The following is a 20,249-nucleotide window of genomic DNA, read 5'->3' as shown; positions in this document are numbered from 1 at the left end:
CGAGTTCCCGCCCCAGGCACATTCCCGAGGCCGTGGGTCAGTGGCCCCCCACAGTGGGGCCGTAATGAGGAAACAGAGTCTGGAGCTGTGTTATGTGACAGCCCGTGGGGGGCGGGCCGGGGCGGGGCGGCACGCGGCCCTGCCCTCGCCCCCGCCGCCTGACCCCCTGCTCACGCGTGTGACCGCCATCTCCCCAGGCCAGGCTGAGGGTGACCGGCCTGGACTCAATTTATCCCGAGTGCGCGCGTGTGTTTTGTACTTCGTCACTGAATCCCGTGCGTAGTGAATTAGTTTCCTGATGGAGTAAACATTTCGGAAGGCCAAGATCCTCTCCCTCCTGTCCCCGTGCCAGCGAAAGTCCCCGAGCCCCGCCCTCCCTTGCCCAGAGGGCTTGCTCCTCGTCCAGGAGGCGTGAGCCCTGGTTCCGAGACCCTCTTGTCGGCCCCCAGAGTCCCCCGGGGGCCCCAAACCTCCCTGCCAGTCCTGTTCCCTCTGGGGGAGCATTTTCGGCCAGGGTTCAGCGGGGCTCCCAGGCACCCCTCCTCCCGGGGCAGGAGTGGTCAGAGCTGCCTCTCAGGCCCGCAGAACAGTGATGATCAGGGGCTTCCGGTGAAGGAAGGTCTGAGTTTGAACCTGTTTCTTAAAGCTGGTCTCCACAACCGAGGAGCAGGAGGAGGCCCTGGGCTGGAGGCCATCTGACCAGGGCAGCTCCTCAAGGCCACAGCGGTCCATGGCAGGCTGGAGAAGGCTCAGCAGGAGCTGGGGTGTCCTCGGGGTGTGGCCCGTGGGCTCTAAGGCGGACGCTGTGGCCGGCCCCGGGTCCTCCCAGCTCCCCCCACCCAACACTGTGTCCTGGCTGCCAGAGTCCTGGGGACCTCTGAGAAGGGGTCCCCCATGGTCTGATGGTAGTGTCTTCCTGGGGAAGGATTGCTAAAGCCCCAGGATGCCCACTCTGCCCTGGAGGGGCCCCAGGCCCCAGGCTCTGAGGACCGCTGTGGGACGTGGACCTGGGCCCCATGTCACATGGCTGCACACGCTGACCGGCAGCTCCTGGCATTCCTGTCTCGCTGGGTTCTCCACAGGGCCTGGGGGCCCGGGGGAGGTGATGGGGAAACTGAGGCAGAGAGAGGCCACACCGCTGCTGGCAGGGGCCGTGGGGGGCTGGACACAGCCAACTGACCCCCACACAGACCTGTTTCTACTTTGCAGCCTGGACTGGAGACAGGGCTGCCCACAGCGGTGTGTGCGTGTGTGTGTGTGTGTGTGTGCAAAAGGGCTGCCCACAGTGGTGTGTGCATGTGTGTGTGTGTGCGAAAGGGCTGCCCCACAGCAGTGTGTGTGTGTGTGCGTGTGTGCGTGTGTGTGCGAAAGGGCTGCCCCACAGCAGTGTGTGTGTGTGTGCGTGTGTGCGTGTGTGCGTGCATGCCTGTGTGTTTGTGTCCTTATGTGTGTTTTCACGTGTGTGAATGTGTGTGTGTGAATGCATGTGCACATGTGTTTGCGCATGCATGCATGGGAGTGTTTCCATGGTTCTATGTGTGCATGCCTGCATGTTTGTGCCTGGGTTTGCACACGTGTTGGTCACTGTGTGCGCTTGTGTGTACATGCGCGTGTGTGTGTGTGTGTGTTTCTGTGCCCCTGCCCGGGTCCGTCTGCACTGCTGTTTTCTCACACGTGTTTGGCATGCTTTGCCGCTGAGTTGGGGGCAGCGGCTGGGGGGAGGCCGGGCGCTGGGGGAGGGGCTGTTTATGCCCACTTGTCCGCCCAGGCTACACATTCTTGTGGTTCTGTCTTTAACTTGGTAAAAATTTGGGAAATTTCTAAATAAAACAAAACAAAGGAAAAACATTTTCAAAAGGATTTCAAAATCAGTGCTGCCACTTCCCCAGTAACCAGACCCGTGGGGCCTGGGAGATGACCCTGAGTGGGGAGCACGGAGAGGGAGAACTTTCTAAGCAGTCGAAGAGCCAGGCGTGTCGTGAAGGGATGAGCGCCCCGTCAGGGGAAGTATACAAGCCGTCCTGAGATCCCCACCTTCCCTGTGACAGGAGTCCAGAGAGTCAGGCTTAGGGGGAGGGGTCTGAAACCTTCCTGTATGGCTGCAGGGCAGGGGGTCTTGGACCCCAGCTCTCTGAGGCCAGAGGAGGCCCTGCAGGGGCTTGGATGTCACTCAGGGCAGCTGAGAGACACCTGCAGACAGGAGAGAGGTGGGCTGCTGGTGGATGGACATGCTCTCAGTGAGGGTGGTGGCCGGTTTTGGGAGTCTTTGCTGACTGGGGAGGTGCAGGGGGCTGCTAAGCCAAGTCATGGGGGCCCACAAACCTGTGAGCAAACCTATGGCGGGATGGCAGCCCCCGCCTCCCTCGTGGTGGGCAGCAGCCAGGGGCTAAGGTCGCTGGAGAGGGGCTGGTGTGGGCAGCCATGCCCATCCCCTGGCAGGGGCTCCACAAACCTGCGAGCAGGCTGCAAGCCCTCAGCAAGCGGGGGGTGCCAGAGGGCGGGGCCCTGTCGATGGTGGGTAGGGGACCCTGGGGCTGACAGTGAGGGTCAGTCTGGCTGGGGAGCGAAGGCAGAGTTCGGGGGGTACATGGGGAACCTGGGGGCAGCGGGAAGGCAGGACCTCGCGAGGTCCAGGGTGGTCTGGGGGGCTTAGCGACTGTCGTAGAGCCCAGATGAGGGGCTCGCACAGGACTGGGACGCTCGGGCTTCTGGAGGAACAGAAAGGTTGAGGGGCGCTGGGCCTCCCAGGGTGACGTGGCACCCACTCTGGGGCACAGTGGAATGAAACCCCTCGGGCCTCTGCTCAGCGCCGTGCTCCGGTCAGGCCCCCCAGGCCCAGGTGGGACTGGTGCTGTGGCCCCCTGCTTGCAGGGTCGGCGTCCACGATCAGGGCCACGTGTACCTGCGAGGGGCTGACCCCCGCCTTCTGCACCCGGGGCCTCGTCCTTGGTGACCCCGCCTCCCTGAGTCAGCCCTGCTGTCCCCGGGGACGCAGGGGAGCCCATGGCGACGACTCAGGGCTCTCCGGGATCTGGGCTTTCCATTTCCCAACCGGACCTCCTGCTTTGTTTACCAGTGAGTTTTAGCTTGTGATGGCTCCCAGTTTCCTTCCGGGCTGGATGGGCATGTAGTGAGGAGGTGGCAGCCCCAAGGCCACTGGGCAGGTCTGACCTGTCCCCTCCGTGCCTCTCAACTCAGGTCCAGGCTGGCAGCCTGGAGGCCAGTCTCCGAGGGACCTCAGGACGCCCCCTGGGCCGCGTGTCTGGGCTGAGAGCCACAAGGACTCCGTGGGCCTGCGGCCAGCCTCGGCGGCCTGCTCCCACTGTTCCGGACGTCCAGGGCCCGGCCAAGTCTGGCGGCTCCTCTCTGGGCACACGCCCTGCACATTCCTGTCTTTGCCCTTTGCCCAGGCAGTACCCCCTCCCCTCACCATCGCCTGCCTGCCCTCCTGCCCACCCCCACCTCCCGTGTTCAGCCTCGGGCCAGCCCCCAGGGCTCTGTCACTTTAAGAGGGCGATGCCCGTGGCCATGGTTGGCTGGGAGCGCCTAGGATGAGGTGCCACGTCTCACCCGGGGGTGGGACCACAGGGACCGCTCGCAATCACTGATTTGTGGCCAGGCAGGCTCTGCCTTCTGGCTGAGAGGGCCACTGCTCTGTCTCCGGAGCCTTCTGTGGCTCCCCGACACCCTTGGTTCTACCCCAGGCCCTTGGCCAGAGCCCCGGGCACTCACTCTTCCTCCTGCACTCCAGGTGCCCCCGGTTCCCACCACCTGGGCCTCTGCTCCTCTGCCAGGAGCAGCAGCTCCTCCTTCCTTCCTGCTGCAGGCCCCGCATGCCTTCCATACCCAGCTCAAATGTCAGCCCCTCGGTGCCGACCACATCTCCCTCCTCTATGACCACGTCTGACTCGCCGACCTGATTCAGCAGCCACTTCCCGAGGCTCCTCCACCATGGGGCCCCTTGCTGGCCAGTGCTGGAGGTGGGGCTGTCACAGGTAAGGGGACCCAGGCAGGGGCTGGTGACGTGGCCTGCTCCGGAGGGGCCGGGGCAACTGGCTGTGGTCAAACACCCCTCACCACCAGCTCAGGAGGGCATTGCCCTGGAAGCCTGGAAAGTCCAAACTTCGGGCAGGCGGGTGGCGGCTCATGGGGACGGGCTGGCAGCCACCCCCCTAGCGGAGCCACTAGCGGCCACTCAGAGGGGCAGGGCGTTGCCTCCCTGGGCAGCCAGGTGGGAGACTCCCTGGGGAGAGTCAATGTCCCGCACCCGCAGCCTGACCCGCCCCCCAGACTCACCAGGAGAGCCCATCTCTCTCGTCAGTGATGTTCTCGGGGCCTGCTCGGCGCTGGGCGTCTGCACTGAGGGTGCGCAGGGGCAGGGCAGGCCCGGCCCCGCCCCTGGGGGCGGGTGGTGAGGGCTGGATCTGGCCGGGAGGACCACAGGAGGTGCCTGGAGCGGGCAGGTCGAGGAGCACGAGAGGGCCGAGGAGCCCGAGGCGGGCAGGAAGCCGGGATGCGCCAGCCCCCAGGCGGGTGGGCGTCCCAGGCGGGGCTGGATGTCTAGAAGGAGACAGTGAGTGGGGGCCGTCCAAGCCAGCCTTCCCACCTCTGGGAGCTCCCTGGGGGCCGCAGCCTCGCCGCCCCAGCTGGCCATTCCTGGGGACCTGCGTGTGGCCCAGGCCCTGGGCCCTGCTCCTCCTACAAGCCTGGGAGCTCCAAGGGGCTCTGGCCCGGCTTTACCAGGGCCCCTCTGCCTGCTGCCCAGGGATGCACTTGAAGGGTGGGTCAGGGAGGGGTGGGGTGATGCCTTGGGAGGTGGGGGGCCGCAGGGGTGGGGTGAAGCCTTGGGAGGTGGGGGTGTCTGGGGCTGCGCAGGTCTTGAAGGCAGAGCTGCGGGTTGGCTGGTGCACAGCACCCAGACCTGGGTTGGGGGTCTGACTTGAACCAGCAGCCGGCTAGAAACAGGCCTGGGGGCCGCTGCAGAAGGGCAGAGGGAGTGGGAGCCAGGCGAGACCTGCGGGGCTGAGTGAAGCAGCGGCTGCTGGAGTCTGCACGCAGGCAGAGCTCCAGAGTGTGGCCCTGGGTCGGGGTTCTCCCCAGATCCCCACCCAGGAGGCTCCCGCCAAGCTGTGGCAACAAGGCCGGGGCGCAGAGCGGCTCGCGGCACCTGCTTCTGAGGTTCTAAAGATTGAGAAAGGGACTCCCTGGTGGCCCAGGGCTTAGAGCCCTGCGCTCTCACTGCTGAGGGCGCGGGTTCGGTTCTTGGTTGAGGAATCAGCAGCCCACAAATGGGATGGCATGGCCCCCAGATAAAGTAAAATAACAGTTGAGATGAATGGACAGAGAACAACGTGTTGGTTTTAGGCTACATAGAAACAGCCTGACAGGCGCATGCATTGCCCAGGGTCCCCGCGGTGAGTCTCGCTCATGGCTGTCACTACACAGTTACAGTTTCTTTCCCCAAAGGAGGACCCCGATCTTGCTCTCCATCGCCACGTAAGGGCTGCGGGAGTCTGAGGCGGGGGCGCTGTGCCCCTGCCACTGCGCGGGAGTAGAGACCGGAGAGGCCAGCGTCCTCGGGGCAGACCCCAGGCCCGGCTGGACCCTGGGCCCCTCAGCTGGGAAGCAGCAGGCAGAGACGTCGGCAGAATGCGGCTGTTTCCGATTTATAACCTAACAGCTCCGCGCGCTCTGGTGACTGAGCTGTTTTCGGCTGGCGTGGTGGCCGCAGGGTCTTCTCAGCGACCCCGTGGGCCAGATAGGGCTCCATTTCCAAGTGGTTCCAAGTAGTGGCATCTGGGGAAGCCTGGGCATGTGGTGGGGGCCTCAGGGTTGTGATGGGGAGCCCAGGTGTGTAGTGGGGGGGCCTTGGGGGTGTGATGGGGAGCCTGGGCATGTGGTGGGGGGCCTTGGGGGTGTGGTGAGGCACCTGGGTGTGTGGTAGGGGGCTCGGGGCTGGGGCTACTACCCGATTTCTGGAACCTGGTCCACACCTGCCCCAGCGAGCCCCAGAGGCCTGAGGCCCTGCCTGCACACAGTCCCCCAGCACCCCGTGGGCCCAGTAGTCAGGATGCCTGCTGGGCTGTGAGGCCCAATCTGGGGCACCCTGCCCATCAGCTGAGCAAAGGGCATCGCCTGCCCCACGGGGCAGAGAACCCAGTAAAGGCCCACGGGCGGCCGGGGCTCTGGTCCTGCCCTGGCTCTTGCCCCTTCCCCATGCTGGGTGCCCACACCCTGCTGTCAGTCAGACCCTGGTTTGTCCGTCGGCAGCCGTGGCTGCCCCCGTGCCCTTAGCCCCTTGGCCTCCAGCCGGCGGCTCCTTGGGTCCCTGGCCCAGGCTGTGGCTGGGATATGGGCGTCTGCCATCCAGGTGTGCGCCTGGGCAGACAGCTCTGGGGACTCAGGCGGCAGGAAGCAGAGGTTGGGGGGGCGCCGTCCTTTCTGGGAGAGGCAGTGTGAGGCCCCAGGTTCTCTGGCCCCCATGTGTCCAGCCTTACCTGTCCCGGAGCTGAGAAGCCCAGGCTGGGACGCAAGGTGCTTGCTGGGCGGGCAGGCTGCTCCAGGGGCTGCAGCCTAGACCCCCATCTCTTTGCAGATGGCCTTTGGGGAGGGTTCTGGGGATGCTGCCCCTAGGAAGCAGCTCCGGGGGGCTGTCCCTGTCCCCGAGCCAAGGGCTACAGGTCAGCGAGCTCCCTGTGAGGTCTAGGGGAGGGTCCCTCCTGCCTCTTCAAGCTCCGGGGGGCTCCCAGCCGTCCTGGGCTGTGTCTGCCTCACGCCAGTCTCTGCCATCACGTGGCCTCCCCCATAGTCAGAGCTTTGCCACTTGCAATGGCGTTTCAATTCAGTTCAGTTCAGTTCAGTCGCTTAGTCGTGTCCGACTCTTTGCGACTCCATGAACCGCAGCACACCAGGCCTCCCCGTCCATCACCAACTCCCAGAGTCCACCCAAACCCAGGTCCATCACGTTGGTGATGCCATCCAGCCATCTCACCCTCTGTCGTCCCTTCTCCTCCTGCCTTCAGTCTTTCCCAGCATCAGGGTCTTTTCCCATGAGTCATGTCTTCGCATCAGGTGGCCAAAGTATTGGAGTTTCAGCTTCAGCAGCATCAGTCCTTCCAATGAATATTCAGGACTGATTTCCTTTAGGATTGACTAGTTGGATCTCCTTGCAGTCCAAGGGACTCTCAAGAGTCTTCTCCAGCACCACAGTTCAAAAGCATCAATTCTTTGGCACTCAGCTTTCTTTATAGTCCAACTCTCACATCCATACATGACTCCTGGAAAAACCATAGCCTCGACGAGACCAACTTTTGTTGGTAAAGTAATGTCTCTGCTTTTTAATGTGGTCTCTAGGTTGGCATAATTTTCCTTCCAAGGAGTAAGTCTCTTTTAATTTCATGGCTGCGGTCACCGTCTGCAGTGATTAGGGACGCCGGAGAACGCTGCTGCCCCATCCCCGTCGTGGGGTCTCGCTGTCCCCGCCTGGTCCCTGCTCCCCGTCTCTGGGCAATCGCTCCCATGGTGGGGTGATCCCAGACTTGCCTCCCCGCCACCGACTACTGGGTGGGTCCCCCGGCCCCCTACATGTCTTCTCAGTCCTCTTTGGGACCTAGAAGCCTCTCAGATGTGTCCCCCGTGAGTGGGATTGCCACTTCCGCACTGCGAATGCCATTCCTCTGCAGCCTCCCTTGGGAAGACCACCAGAATTTCAGTTGCTCAGGCTCCGGTCCTGGGGCCGTTGTTTGACAGATGAAGCATTTGAGCTTCTTGTTCATTTTGTCTTGCGGCTGGTTTCCGTTGTGACCCAGAGGAAGAATTATAAAAGTCTGAGGGAATACTCAGCAAAGGAGTATCCTATGTATTTGATCAGGAAGCAGAGAACTTTTTCTATAAGAGGTCAGAGGGAAAGTATTTTAGGCTTTGTGGGCCCCAGGTCTCTGGATCTGTGTTGCAAAGCCTCAGTTCCCCTAAGGAAAGCAGCTCAAGGCTGCCAGTCAAGAAGGAGGGGCTGCCTGCTGATAGAAAGGGGTTTACAGAAACACGACCGTCACCCAGCCCCCGGCCGCCACTGGCTGACCCCGAACGATGCAGGTGGCCAAAGCGGCTAAACCAGACGTTTACAGCCGAACTGAATCTCACAGTGGCGCTTGGTCTGGGCACTTACGGTGGCTGGGCGTCCCTGTTAAGTTGCTTCGGTCGTGTCTGACTCTCTGCAACCCCATGGACTGTTAGGCCGCGAGGCTCCTCGGTCCATGGGATTCTCCAGGCAAGAAGACTGGAGTGGGCCGCCATTTCCTCCTCCAGGGGAGCTTCCCAGCCCAGGGATCGAACATGCAGCTCCTGCACTGCAGGCAGATTCTTTACCACCAAGGAAGCGCATGGCGGCCTCATCCACCACTTTTAAATGCAATACAGTAGCGTTTCAAGAGACTAAAGGATTTCCCCCACAGTTTACACAGAATAAAGGGCTTTCCTCTTTGCTTAAACAATGATGAGCTTTTCAAATGGCACCAAAGCCAGATCATGGCCAAATCGCCACATACAAATCTAAAAATCGAGGAAGACAAAGGGAATTGCATCTTCTTCCGACTGTGGTAAAATATACACAATAACAGAAAGTTTACCATTTCAACTGTTTCCGAGTGGCATTAATCACACTCACGCTGAAGAACCAAGGTCACCATCCGTCTCCAGAAATCCATCCATCCTGCCAAAAGGACACTCTGTCCCCGGTAAACCGCCCCTGCCACCCCGCCCCGGCCCCCGGCCCCGGCCCCAGCACCCTCCTTTCTGTCTCTGCACTTGATGACCACAGCCCAGAAGCTCACCGCTGACCCTGTGGTTGCCACATCCTCGGGCCCCGTGGGTCACGCACCCCTCCTGGACTGTCCTCGGCGTGGGGATGGTGACCACTGCCTCCTCCCTGTCCTAACACTCGGACTCCCGGCCCCCCGTCTGCTCACCAACACGCGCTGAGCCGGCCTACCCCCTGCCCCCTCCAGCCCAAACGCACATCCTAGACTCACAGCTGTGGCCGGCAGCTCCGGACCAACCCACTAATCCGCACCCCACTGGCCGTGCTGAGACCCGGCCCCTGGTGCCCGTGATTGTCCCCGGGGCCCCTCCGGCCCTGAGAGCTGGCCCTGCCCGCAGGGGCTCCCCTTTGCCCCTCCTGGCCGCCACCATGGACAGATCTGACCATCGCTGGGTCTCCTGCCCCCCTCCACCCCATCAGCCATCCACGGTCCACTCTGGGGGCTCCAGTTGCCACTCCAGGCCCCTCACAAGCTTTCAGAGCCCCCAGGATGACAGTCAGACATAAATTTCCCCCCTTTTTTTGGGTGGACCCCTCTCCCTTTCGTCCTGACGGTCCTGCATCTGTTCACTGGCCCCACTCCCCACATGCACCCCCTCTCTGGAGGCTTCCTCTCCTTTGACCGGTTTCAAAGCCAGGGTCGGGGGAGGGAGCGCTGTGGTCCGTTTCTCATCTGGGGAAGCTGGGGTGAAGCCAGTGCCCAGAGTTTACTGGCGCCGGCGGGGAGTGCAGGGGCCCTCCTTCTCCTAGTGTCCTCCTGCTCTCCATCTTTCCCAGCACTGGAGCCTTTTCCAATGAGTCAGTTCTTCGCATCAGGTGGCCAAAATATTGGATGTGAGGCTAGGATGTGCATTTGGGCTGGAGGGGGCAGGGGGTAGGCTGGCTCAGTGGGTGTTGGTGAGCAGATGGGGGGCCGGGAGTCCGAGTGTTAGGACAGGGAGGAAGCAGTGGTCACTTCGGCATCAGTCCTTCCAGTGAATATTCAGGACTGATCTCCTTTACGACAGACCGGTTGGATCTCCTTGCAGTCCCAGGGACTCTCAAAAGTCTTCTCCAGCACCACAGTTCAAAAGCATCAATTCTTCGGCGTTCAGGCTTCTTTATGGTTTAACTGTCACATTTGTACATGACTACTGGAAAAAGTGTTTGAAATTGTCCATCAAAATTGGGGGGGAAAGCCCCATATTCAAATATCTTTTCAGGGACTGAAAAATACAGGTGTGCGATGTCAGCAAGGTTGGGGGAATGAGGAGGCTGGCAGGACCCAAAGCTGCGACATCTGCCTGGAGGCAGGGACGAGGGGGCGTCTGAGAGTGCTGCTCCATGGCCCTGCTCAGCCTGCTGGGGGCTGCGATGCTCGAACACGTGAGTGCCCGTCGGTGGTCTCGCCCTGGAGGAAGGTGCCAAGGCAGCCAGCTTCGACCACCTCGTGGACCCCAGCCGGAGGGTACCGATCCCTAGAGGTCAGGCGTCTGATTCCATCTTTCTTGGACCGAAATTAGTCCTCATTCAAGTGCTCCCCCAAATCAACGAGCGCGGGTGCCCGCAGAGCATGCGGACAGGAAGGCAGCCCAGCGCGGGGGCACGCAGGCTCTGTGGGAGTCAGTGTTTGCCCTCAGGATGCTCTTCTGGATTCAGTGCCTGTTTCCAGCAACAAGCCGCCCTGTGGCTGTGGTAAGAGCCTCCAACCTGCCGGCTGTGGCTGGATCTCAGGATGCCCTCTACTTGAGGGCAGCGACGCAGGTCCCAGGTGCCCAGGGCCAAGACACTCCCCCTGAGAGTGCTTCACAGCTCTCCCAGCTGGTCTCTGCTCGATCACTCCCAGCCGCGGGGCGCTCACTGCCTTTGCAGCACTTTCCTGAGTTGAGGGGCCGTGGCTCTCGGCCGGCCCTTCTGTCTATGGAGCTGAAATCTGCTGCCCAGGGTGCCATCCCCACCCCTCTCATCGTGGGTCCTATGTCCAGAAGGGTGTCCTGTGTCTCCTCTGTCTGAGCCACCCCCTAAAGGCTGGGTATGCATCCTTCCCTCAGACTCCAGCTGAGGGACAGGCCTGTGGAGGTGGAGTCCCGCCCCCCACCCCCTCTCCTCCCCATCACGTGGCCCTGGTGCCAACCCCCGCTGCCCAGAGCATCCCGGCTTCTCTCCTGCCCTCACCCTCAGAGGCTGCTCTTGCTTCTGGCCTGGAGTTGGTGGTGGGCCCGGCTGGGCCCTGTCAGTGGGACCTGGGAGGCCGCTGGAAGGGGCCGGACCCTTGACCCCCCAGGTCACCCCTTTCCCAGGGCCTTCCCTTGGGGATCCAGGCAGGCGGCCGCCCCAGGCCCTGGCCAAGGACAGAGAGGACGCCACGCCACGGAGCGAGGCCCAGCAGTGCACCGGCGGCCTGGCCGTGGCCGCCTGGGACCCAGCACCCCATCAAGGCCCCCAGGTGGAAGTGGGTGGTGCCGGCAGGGGCCGGTCCCGGGGTTCTCAGGACCAGGGTCTCCTCTGGACCTGAGAGAACAGGGCTCCTGGTCACAGAGTGGCCTCGATGACGGGCCTCGCAGACGAAAATCTGAGCTGAAAGTGAGGTACGGGCATGGGGCCCCGAGATGCTGCCAGCCACCCTGTGTCCCTCCGTGGAGCTGGCGGCAGCCAGTCAATGCGGGCTCCCAGAGAAAACACTCAGACACACAGACACACGCGGGCAGCACACACCAGCACCCCCGAGCACCCCAGAACTGGTTCAGCACAATATTTGCTCTGAGCCCAAACCAGACCCCAGGCTGGCTGCATCCCTTCCAGCCCCGCCTTCCCCACAGTGCACACAGGCCCGCAGGGAGACCCCAGCCTGGACCCTGCATGTTCACTGAGGCAGTCGGGGGCGGACAGGACCCTGGACGCGGAGCCTTCTGGATGTGAGACGGTGGAGCGGCCTGTCTGGGGTCGAGGGAGGGACCTGCAGACCCGGGCAGCCTGGTGCATAAAGACGAGGTGGTGGCTCCTTTCTGGGAGGCTCCAGCCCATTTCAGGCAGCCCCTGTGGGGTGTGGCGGCCAGCAGCCCCCAGCCTCACGGGAGACTGACCGCAGGGAAGCCGCCTCACTTTCATGCCCTCCAAGGCGCACAGGCCCGGCCACGCAGTGTCTGACCTCAGGGAGCCTCACCAGACCCCAAACAGAGAAAGGCTCTGGATCTTTACGGGAGTCACAGAGCCCTGGGGACCTCTGGCTGACTCAGCCCACTCAGCTATCAAAGAGCCCAGGGCTCCCTCAGGGGCGCCCTCTGCACCCACTGCAGGAGCCCCTGTTCTCCGGAAGCACCCTCCAGAGCAGGCAGAGAAAGCCCGGGTTTGCAGAGCCCAAATGCCGCTTCTAGGAAGGAGAGTCCGGCAGGCTGGTGAGCATCTCAAGGCCGAGCCGGGAAGCGCCTGTGCTGGATCCGTGTGCACCTCCACAGGCAGGGCCCGGAGGAGCGGGTCTGAGCTCAAGGCTGCAGGGTCCCCACTCCCAGCCTCCGTGCTGCCCCTTCGCCAGGCAGGGTCCACCCGGAGGGACGCGCTCTCCTGATGGGGAAGTGGCCCGGGGCTGTGCCAGGCGCCTTCCAGAAGTGGCTGCAGAGCCCACACTGCTCCGCCGTGTCCAGACCTGCCCTCAACCCCTTGGACCACAAGGTGAGGCTGAGGCCCCCTGAGCCTCTAGGGGGCCCCTCCTTGTCCCAGACGGATGCTCTGAGGCCTGTAGACCTAGAGGGCTCTGGATGGACCAGGGCCAGAACACAGAGCATCCAGCTGGGGAAGCCCACGGCAATGCACGGGGGAGATCCGGGAGCTCCCAGACTGGGACCCTCAGGACGTGAGGACAGCACCCCAGGAGGCCAGGGCGCCCAGGACACTGGGCACGGGTGTGTGCCAGCCCCACCCCAGCCTGGCCACTGGGAGACAGGACGGAGGGTGGAGGCCAAGCCCAGGAGGCGCAGACTCGTTCTAGTCCACGTTCCTCCGCCCTCGATCACTCCCTCAGCCATTCCCTGAGTCACTCGTTAACAAGCTCGTTCACTCACTCACTCACTCACTCATTCTCTCACTCACTATTTCATTAACTCACTTATTCACTCACTCATTTGTTAAGTCCTTCATTCATTTGCTTGCTCACTCATTCACTCAGTCACTCACTCGTTCATTTATTGGGTAGCGCATTCACTCACTCACCCACTCGCTCACTCTCCCTGTACTCAGCCTCAGTGGACACCAGACACCGTTCCAGATGCTGAGGTAGAGCTGTGATCAAAACAAACTCCTCTCGTGAGGAGTTTGCTTTCAAGGAGCAGAACCTTGGGACCCCCACCCACGCTTAACACCTGGATTGTGCCGGGTGTGGCTGTGGGATGGGGCTTCCCCTCCATCCTGGGGGGCGGCCTTGCCTCCAGCTGCACCCAAGGAACAGAGAAGGACGCCCTCACCAGCTCCGTGCTCCGCTCAGAGCCTCGCTGACCTAGCCTGTGGCCCCCGCTGTGCACCAGCCCCCAGGCGGGCACACACAGGAAGGGGAGACAGGCTCAGGATGAATGAGACAGATCAAAGGCACAGATAAGGCCACGCAGAGCAGGGTCTGGAAGCATTTAGGGCCTGGGGAGGAGGGGCTGCCGCCCTGGGAGCTCCATCTCCAGGCCAGCCTCAGCTGACTGAGCCCGGCTCCCGTCACCAGCACAGAGAAGCCACGCCGGGGTATGGCACCCTGTCGGCAGGGTGAGGGTATCCAAAGCCTGCTGTCCAGCTCTGTAGCCAAGTCAAACCCCCACAAGCCCTGGGGGAGCCCCTACCCCTGAGCCTCAGTTTCCCCACCTGTCAATGGTGCCCTGCCCCCACCGGACCCCCACTGGGTTAGGGGCTCCCACGGAAGTTCTGTGGACAGATGGGGTGGCCTGGGGAGGGAGTGGGTGGGAAGACGGGGGATAGAAGGGTGTCGGGGGCTCAGGGCAGAGGCCCAACCTCCCTGGCTCCGTCCCTGGGGCACTTCTGTCCTGGGCATCCTCTGGGCACCGCTGGGCACCGCTGGGCACCGCTGGGGTGCCGACCTCCTGCAGACAGCCACCCCTAGGGCCACCTCTCCTGAGCTACAGACTCACCTGCATGTCCGCTCCACGTGCCCTGGAGCCAGAACCACCGCCGCCCTCGCTCGCACCTGGGGCAGTGCCATCCAGTCACCCCAGCTGGGATCTGGGGGCCCCCTTCATGCCCGCTCTCCCTGGGGCTCAGGTCGAATCGAGCCCGCCCTCCTGATGAATTCTCACCTGTGTCTCCCTTCGCTGGAAGCTCCTGCCCACGGCCTGCCCACGGGCCGCTGTGCCCTCTGGCCCCCTTCCCGCGCCTTCAGACACACGGGCATGTTGCACGGCCCACTGTCTCGCCCCGTCCGAGGCCCAGTCCCTCTTTGTCTCTTGCACCTGGAACATCGCGCGGGCTCCTGACTGTGCTCCCCGGGGATCTCCCGGGGCCCAGCTCAGAGGCAGAGTTCTGCCTGTGGGCCAGCCTGGCTGCCCGGCTTGGAATTCACACCTGCCACCCCAGAACAGCCCAGAGGCTGGATTGGCCCGGTGCCCGGCACCTACTTCAGGCCGCCGTCATACTTCTCTCCAGCATCTCCAGCCCCCTCCCAGCCAGCGTCCACTATGCCCCTTCTGGTCTGCACTTCCTAGGTCCACACCCTCCATGTGGCCCCCAGGTTCCTGCCCGATGGACCCTGCCGGCCCCTCCGGGGAGCAGACGCTCACACCCTGGGCAGCGGGAGCCGCGGAGAGCTTTCACCCGCGGCCGAGGTGCCGCCACATCTTCCCTGGGGCAGGGGCTGGGCATGGGGGCGGGACCTCCTGCGGGCCTCGATGCCCTGAGCACCCGGGTCCCTCTGTGTGGATCTGAGCCACAAACTGCTGCTTCCCGCCCTGCCCAGCCCCGTCCCCACCCTACCTGCCTCCCTCATCCTCACCCTCCTCTAGGCGGTCTCCCGGGTCTCCAGGGACCTGGCGGCCAAGGCTGGCCCCGGCACCTTCCTGCCCTCCTCCTCAGCCCTCTCACTGGCTCCATCCTTGACCCCCAGACGCGCCGTGTCCCCTGCGCTCGGCCTGCTCCTCTTCCTGTCCTTGCTGGTGGACGTCGCCCACCGGCAGAGCTCCAGGTCTCCCCGGCCAGTCTGCTGTCCCCTCCAGTCTTCAGCCCTGAACCTGACCCGGCATGTGGCCAAGGGACGTCCCAGGGGACGGCCCACGAGCAGCTCGGTTTCCACCTGTCAGAAAGAGGGGTTCCCTCTCTTCCTCTGGACGATGGAAGGGGGACAGGTGACCTGTGGGAGGAGCCTGGGTCCCGGAGTCCCACCTGGAGGCCCCGCTGAACACCCACCTGAGCAGTTACGTGAGCTGGAGGAAGAAGGTGGACTGTCTGAGAGGGTAGCTGGCTCTCCTGACGGGTTTCCCCCTCTGAGGCCTTGCCAACGGCTCGGTGCGGGGCTGACCGAGCCCTGAAGGCCCCGCAGGCCAGGGCGGCCTGATCTGTGGTCACCGTGATGGGTGCAGCCACTTCTGTGGCCCTCAGGCTTGGGAGGCCGTCAGCGTTGTCAGCCACACAAGTTCTTAATTTTTTCTTCCTAAGGCTACTTTTTCTTGTGTTTTATAAAGAGGCTGAGTTTTGTTTTTTTTTCAGGCTATGAAAATAATGTATCTTTGCAGAATGCACCTTGGACGGTGGCGAAGGAAACTGGAGAAGAAGAAATATTGCTCAGAGCACGGAGGTGAGTGAGGCCTCCCACCTATGCCGTCTCGGCCCTATCTCATCTCCGTCACTCGAGCGGTGGTTCTGGCATTTGAAACGTCAGGGTGAGTAGGGGGCTGATGGCAGGCAGACAATGGAACTCGGGGTTATGACTGAGTTACTCGACGGAAGGACCATGAAAACCCGAGGGCAACACGTGCACGCCAGGGACTTGAGCAAGAAAGCCAGTCCCTTGCGGCTCCCAGAGAGAGGTGAGCTCCAGGGTGACCATCAGGTGTCCAAGCCTCTGATGCGGGGCTGCCGCCACGGCCCTGCTCAGGAAAACCTGGGACCCCGACGGTGGAGCCGGGACGGCTGGATGGACACCCCCGGGATGCTGAGTTCCAGCCTGAGCCTCACGGGCGCTCTGAGCCTGCGTGGGAGCAGACCCCTTCCCTGTGAGGAGCCGGGTCCTTTCCTGGCTTCCAAGCCAGCTGCAAGCCTGGCATCACCGCATGACCCAGCGTGCAACCTGCAGGACCTTACCAGAGGGGAGGGAGAGTCAGACAGGGACAGACGGCAAGGACACGAGCCCTGAGTATCAGCAGTGGGAGGGTGACACCCACGCGGCTGAGCGTGTAGGGGAGCAGGGGCTCGCCCGGCCGCGAGGGCCGACGGGACGCGCACCGCCGACCAGGCTGGCGGCTCCCGTTTCCTACAAATCCGTTTACGATGCTGTTTTAGTTTCTGGTGTGCAGCAAAGTGATTTAGGTAAATATGTGCTCTTTGTACGCTTCTCCATTACAGGCTATCACAAGACACTGAATACGGTCCCCTGTGCTGTCCAGCAGGCCCCTGCTTTTGGTGTGTTTTATACGTACGAGTGTGTATCTGCTGATCCCAACTCCTGCGGTATCCCGCTCTCCTCCTTTCCCCCTTGGTAACCGCAATTTCCGTTTCTATGTTTGTGAGTCTTTTTCTGTTTGTATCATTTTCTAGATTCTACATATAATTGACATCATAGACTGTCTGTCTGTCTCTGTCTAACTTACTTCCTTAGTATGGTACCCTCCAGGCCCATCCATGTTGCTGCAAATGCCATTGTTTCATTTTTTATAGGTGAGTAATACTCCACTGTGCATGTGTGTGTTGTGTGTGTGTTGTATGTGTGTGTGCGCGTGTGCATGCATGTGTGCATGCGTGTGCACATGTGTGCGTGCGTGTGCCTGTGTGTGTGTGTGTGTGCATGTGTGTGTGTGCACATGTGTGTGTTACTTGCTCAGCAGTGTGCGACTCTTTGAGACCCCATGGACGCAGCCTGCCAGGCTCCTCTGTGCATGGAATTCTCTAGGCAAGAATACTGGTGTGGGTTGCCATTCTCGTGATATATATACATCGCGTCCTCTTTATCCCCTCATCTGTCAGTGGACGCTTAGGTGCTTCCATGTCTTGGCTACTGTAAACAGTGCTGCTATGAACACAGGGTGCGTGTGTCTTCCCGATCGTGGTTTTGTGCAGATGTAAACCCAGGAGCGGGGCTGCTAGGTCGCCGTTGCTGCTGCGCAGCCTCTAAGTCGTGTCCAACTCTTTGTGACCCCGTGGCTGCAGCACGCCAGACTTTCCTCTCCTTCACTATCTCCCGGAGTTTGCTCAAACTTGTATCCATCGAGTTGGTGATGCTATCTAACTATCTCATCCTCTGCACCCTCTTCTTTTGCCTTCAGTCTTTCCCAGCATCAGGGTCTTTTCCTATGAGCTGGCTCTTCACATCAAGTGGCCCAAGTATTGGAGTTTCAGCTTCAGCATCAGTCCTTCTAATGAATATTCAGGGCTGATTTCCTTTAGGGTGGACTGGTTTAATCTCCTTGCTGTCCAAGGGACTCTTGAGTCTTCTCCACACCACAGTTCAGAAGCATCAATTCTTTGTGCTTGGCCTTCCTTACAGTCCAACTCTCACATCCATACACGACCACTGGAGAAATCATGATTTTGACTATATAGACCTTTGTGGGCAAAATGATATCTCTGCTTTTAGTATGCTTTCTAAGTTTTTCATAGCTTTTCTTCCACGGAGCAAGCGTCTTTTAATTTCACGACAGCACTCGCTGTCCACAGTGATTTTGGAGCCCAAGAAAACACAGTCGGTCCCTAACCTTCCTTACTGGACCTTTCAGAGTGCCCTCATAGACCCAGTTGTTGGGACTACTAACTGCCAAGTGTCTCAGTGTCAACTATAAATTCAGAGACCGTGACAAGGATCGCTGAGTGGGTCTATGAGCCCAGCAGACCAGTGTCGCTGGACGTTGACCTGACTCTGTTTATTTCTCGACCCCGTGGGTGTCCTCGTTAACAGGGACCCATGGCAGCTCTTCAAGATCAGGGTATTGGTGATCTGTATTTAACACCCCCTCAAGCACACAGCCTCTTGAGTGAATGGCCTTGGTTACTCAGGGGAACAGTCGAGGGACCCCAACAGCAGTGCTTACCGTGATGTACCGGACCTTCCCCTCTCCAAGCAGCAGGTTCTGTGTCTGAAAACAAACGCAAATGCAGCTCCAGGGCTGTGACTGGGGGCCGTCACACCTTCAGCCTCTTTCAAGTCCATCCCTGATGCCTTTTGAGAGCAGCTCCGCCGAGATACAGGCCACCTGTGGACATTTGCAACTCACCGCCTGACAGGTTTGACATGTGTCAGACTCACACGCACGCATGTCGTGTGACCTGCAGCCACAGCTGGGCGGCACGCACACGCGTGGCTCCCAAGGAGTCCTCATGCCCCTCTCCCACCTGCCCCCCTGCAAACGCTCACTGTTGCGTTTTCCGGAGCCTTCTGTCCTTGGAACCAGGCAGGGAACCCTCCTGTTCCTTTGGCTTCTTGCATTCCGCACTGCCCCTGCCAGCCTGGGCTTCCCTGGTGGCTCAGCTGGTAAAGAATCCGCCTGCAACGCAGGAGGCCTGGGTTCCATCCCTGAGTTGGGAGGATCCCCTGGAGAAGGGAAAGGCTGCCCACTCCACTATTTTGGCCTGGAGAATTCCATGCACTGTATAGTCTGTGGGCTCCAAAGAGTCAGACACGCCTGAGCGACTTTCACTGTGACTGCTACCGCCTTCCTGAGCACTTCACCCATTCCTTCTCACCGCCCAGTGGACTCTGTCCCACAGAGTCGCCCCTGTTCGCTTTCATGTTTTTCTGCTGATGGGCATTTAAGTTGTTTCCAGTTTGAGATTTTTCCAAATAAAGGTCTCATGAGCATCCACTTGCAAGTCTTCGTGTGGACATGCTTTCTTCCTCTTGGGTAAACATTGAGGTGGGGGTGGTTGGGTGTACATGGGAGGTGGGGGTGGGTGGGTGTATATGCTAGATGGGGAGTGGTTAGGGCATATACATGGTAGATGTGTATTTGACTGTTTATGAAACTGTACACTTGGGGCTTCCCTGGTAGAAGAGTGGAAAGAAACCACCCACCAATGCTGGGGACAGGTTTGATCTCTGGTCCAGGAAGATCCCACACACCAGGGCAACTAAGCCTGTGTACCACAGCGACTGAAGCCTGCACGTTTCAGGGCCTGAGAGTCAGAGCTCATGGGCCTCTGTGTCACTCCTCCTAACACCCAGGCGCCCCAAGCCAGCAAGTGGCAACTACCCAGCTCATGTTCTGTGGCTACTGAAGCCCGTGCGCTTGGAGCCTGGGCTCTGCAACGAGAGAGGCCACCGCAGTGAGAGGCTACTGAAGCCCGTGCGCCTGGAGCCTGGCCTCTGCAACGAGAGAGGCCACCGCAGTGCGAAGCCCGAGCATGGCAACTCCAGAGCCACCCCCGGTCTCTGCAACTAGAGAAGAAAGCCCGCGTGCAGCAGTGAAGACCCAGCACAGCCAAGAGTAAACGAATACACACAGTGCTGTGTGCACGTCGATCTCAGGCAAAGGTTTAAAACATATTTTTTTTAAAAAAAGAAGCTGCGCATTGGAACATAAATGGATGCAGCCACCGTGGAGAACAGTGAAAGCTCCTTAGAAAACTAACAGATTTACCATGTGATCCAGCAATCCCACTCCTGGACATACATCCAGAGAAAACTCTATTCGAAAAGATACACACACCCCGGTAGCAGCAGTATTTACAGCAGCCGAAACACAGAAGCAAGCCAAGCGTTCATCAACAGAGGCCTGGGTAAAGAAGATGCAGTGTATGTACACAATGGAATATCACTCAGCCATAAAAAGGAACGAAACAACGCCATTCGCGACAGAGCGGATGGACCTAGAGATGATCAGGCTAAGTGAAGTAAGTCAGACAAAGACAGCACCATGTGAGACCACTTACGTGCGGAACCTCAACCGTGACACAAATGAGCGTCTCCGTGAAACAGAAGCAGACACACAGGCATAGAGAACAGATTCGAGGTTACCAAGGGGAGGGGCACGGGGAGCCATGGGTCCCAGGAGGCCCTAGAGTTGAGGACCCGCCTGCCGACGCAGGAGACATTCCGAGACGTAGGTTCGATCCCTGGGTTGGCAAGATCCCCTGGAGAAGGAAATGGCAACCCAATCGAGCATGCTTGCCTGGAGAATCCCACGGACAGAGGAGCCTGGTGGGTACAGTCCGTGGGGTCACAGAGTCAGACACAGCTGAGCGACTAAATGACAACAGAGACGGAGTAAGCGATCACGAGCCGCCCGTGAGCAGTCGTGCGTGATTCCCAACTGCCGGCCAGGTA

General features: G+C 60.7%; 1 long non-coding RNA gene across 1 annotated transcript; it reads left to right on the top strand.

Moving 5' to 3' along the window:
* The first annotated feature begins 3,581 nt into the window (after positions 1-3,581).
* Positions 3,582-18,784, top strand: LOC138984679 (uncharacterized). Its single transcript, XR_011461934.1, has 3 exons — positions 3,582-3,995; positions 10,018-10,489; positions 15,511-18,784. It is a non-coding gene; the product is annotated as an uncharacterized lncRNA (long non-coding RNA).
* The last annotated feature ends 1,465 nt before the right edge of the window (positions 18,785-20,249 follow it).

The sequence above is a fragment of the Bos mutus genome, chromosome 22 (assembly GCF_027580195.1).
Source record: "Bos mutus isolate GX-2022 chromosome 22, NWIPB_WYAK_1.1, whole genome shotgun sequence".
Classification (NCBI taxonomy): domain Eukaryota; kingdom Metazoa; phylum Chordata; class Mammalia; order Artiodactyla; family Bovidae; genus Bos; species Bos mutus.
This window is presented reverse-complemented; position numbering and strand designations above follow the sequence as displayed.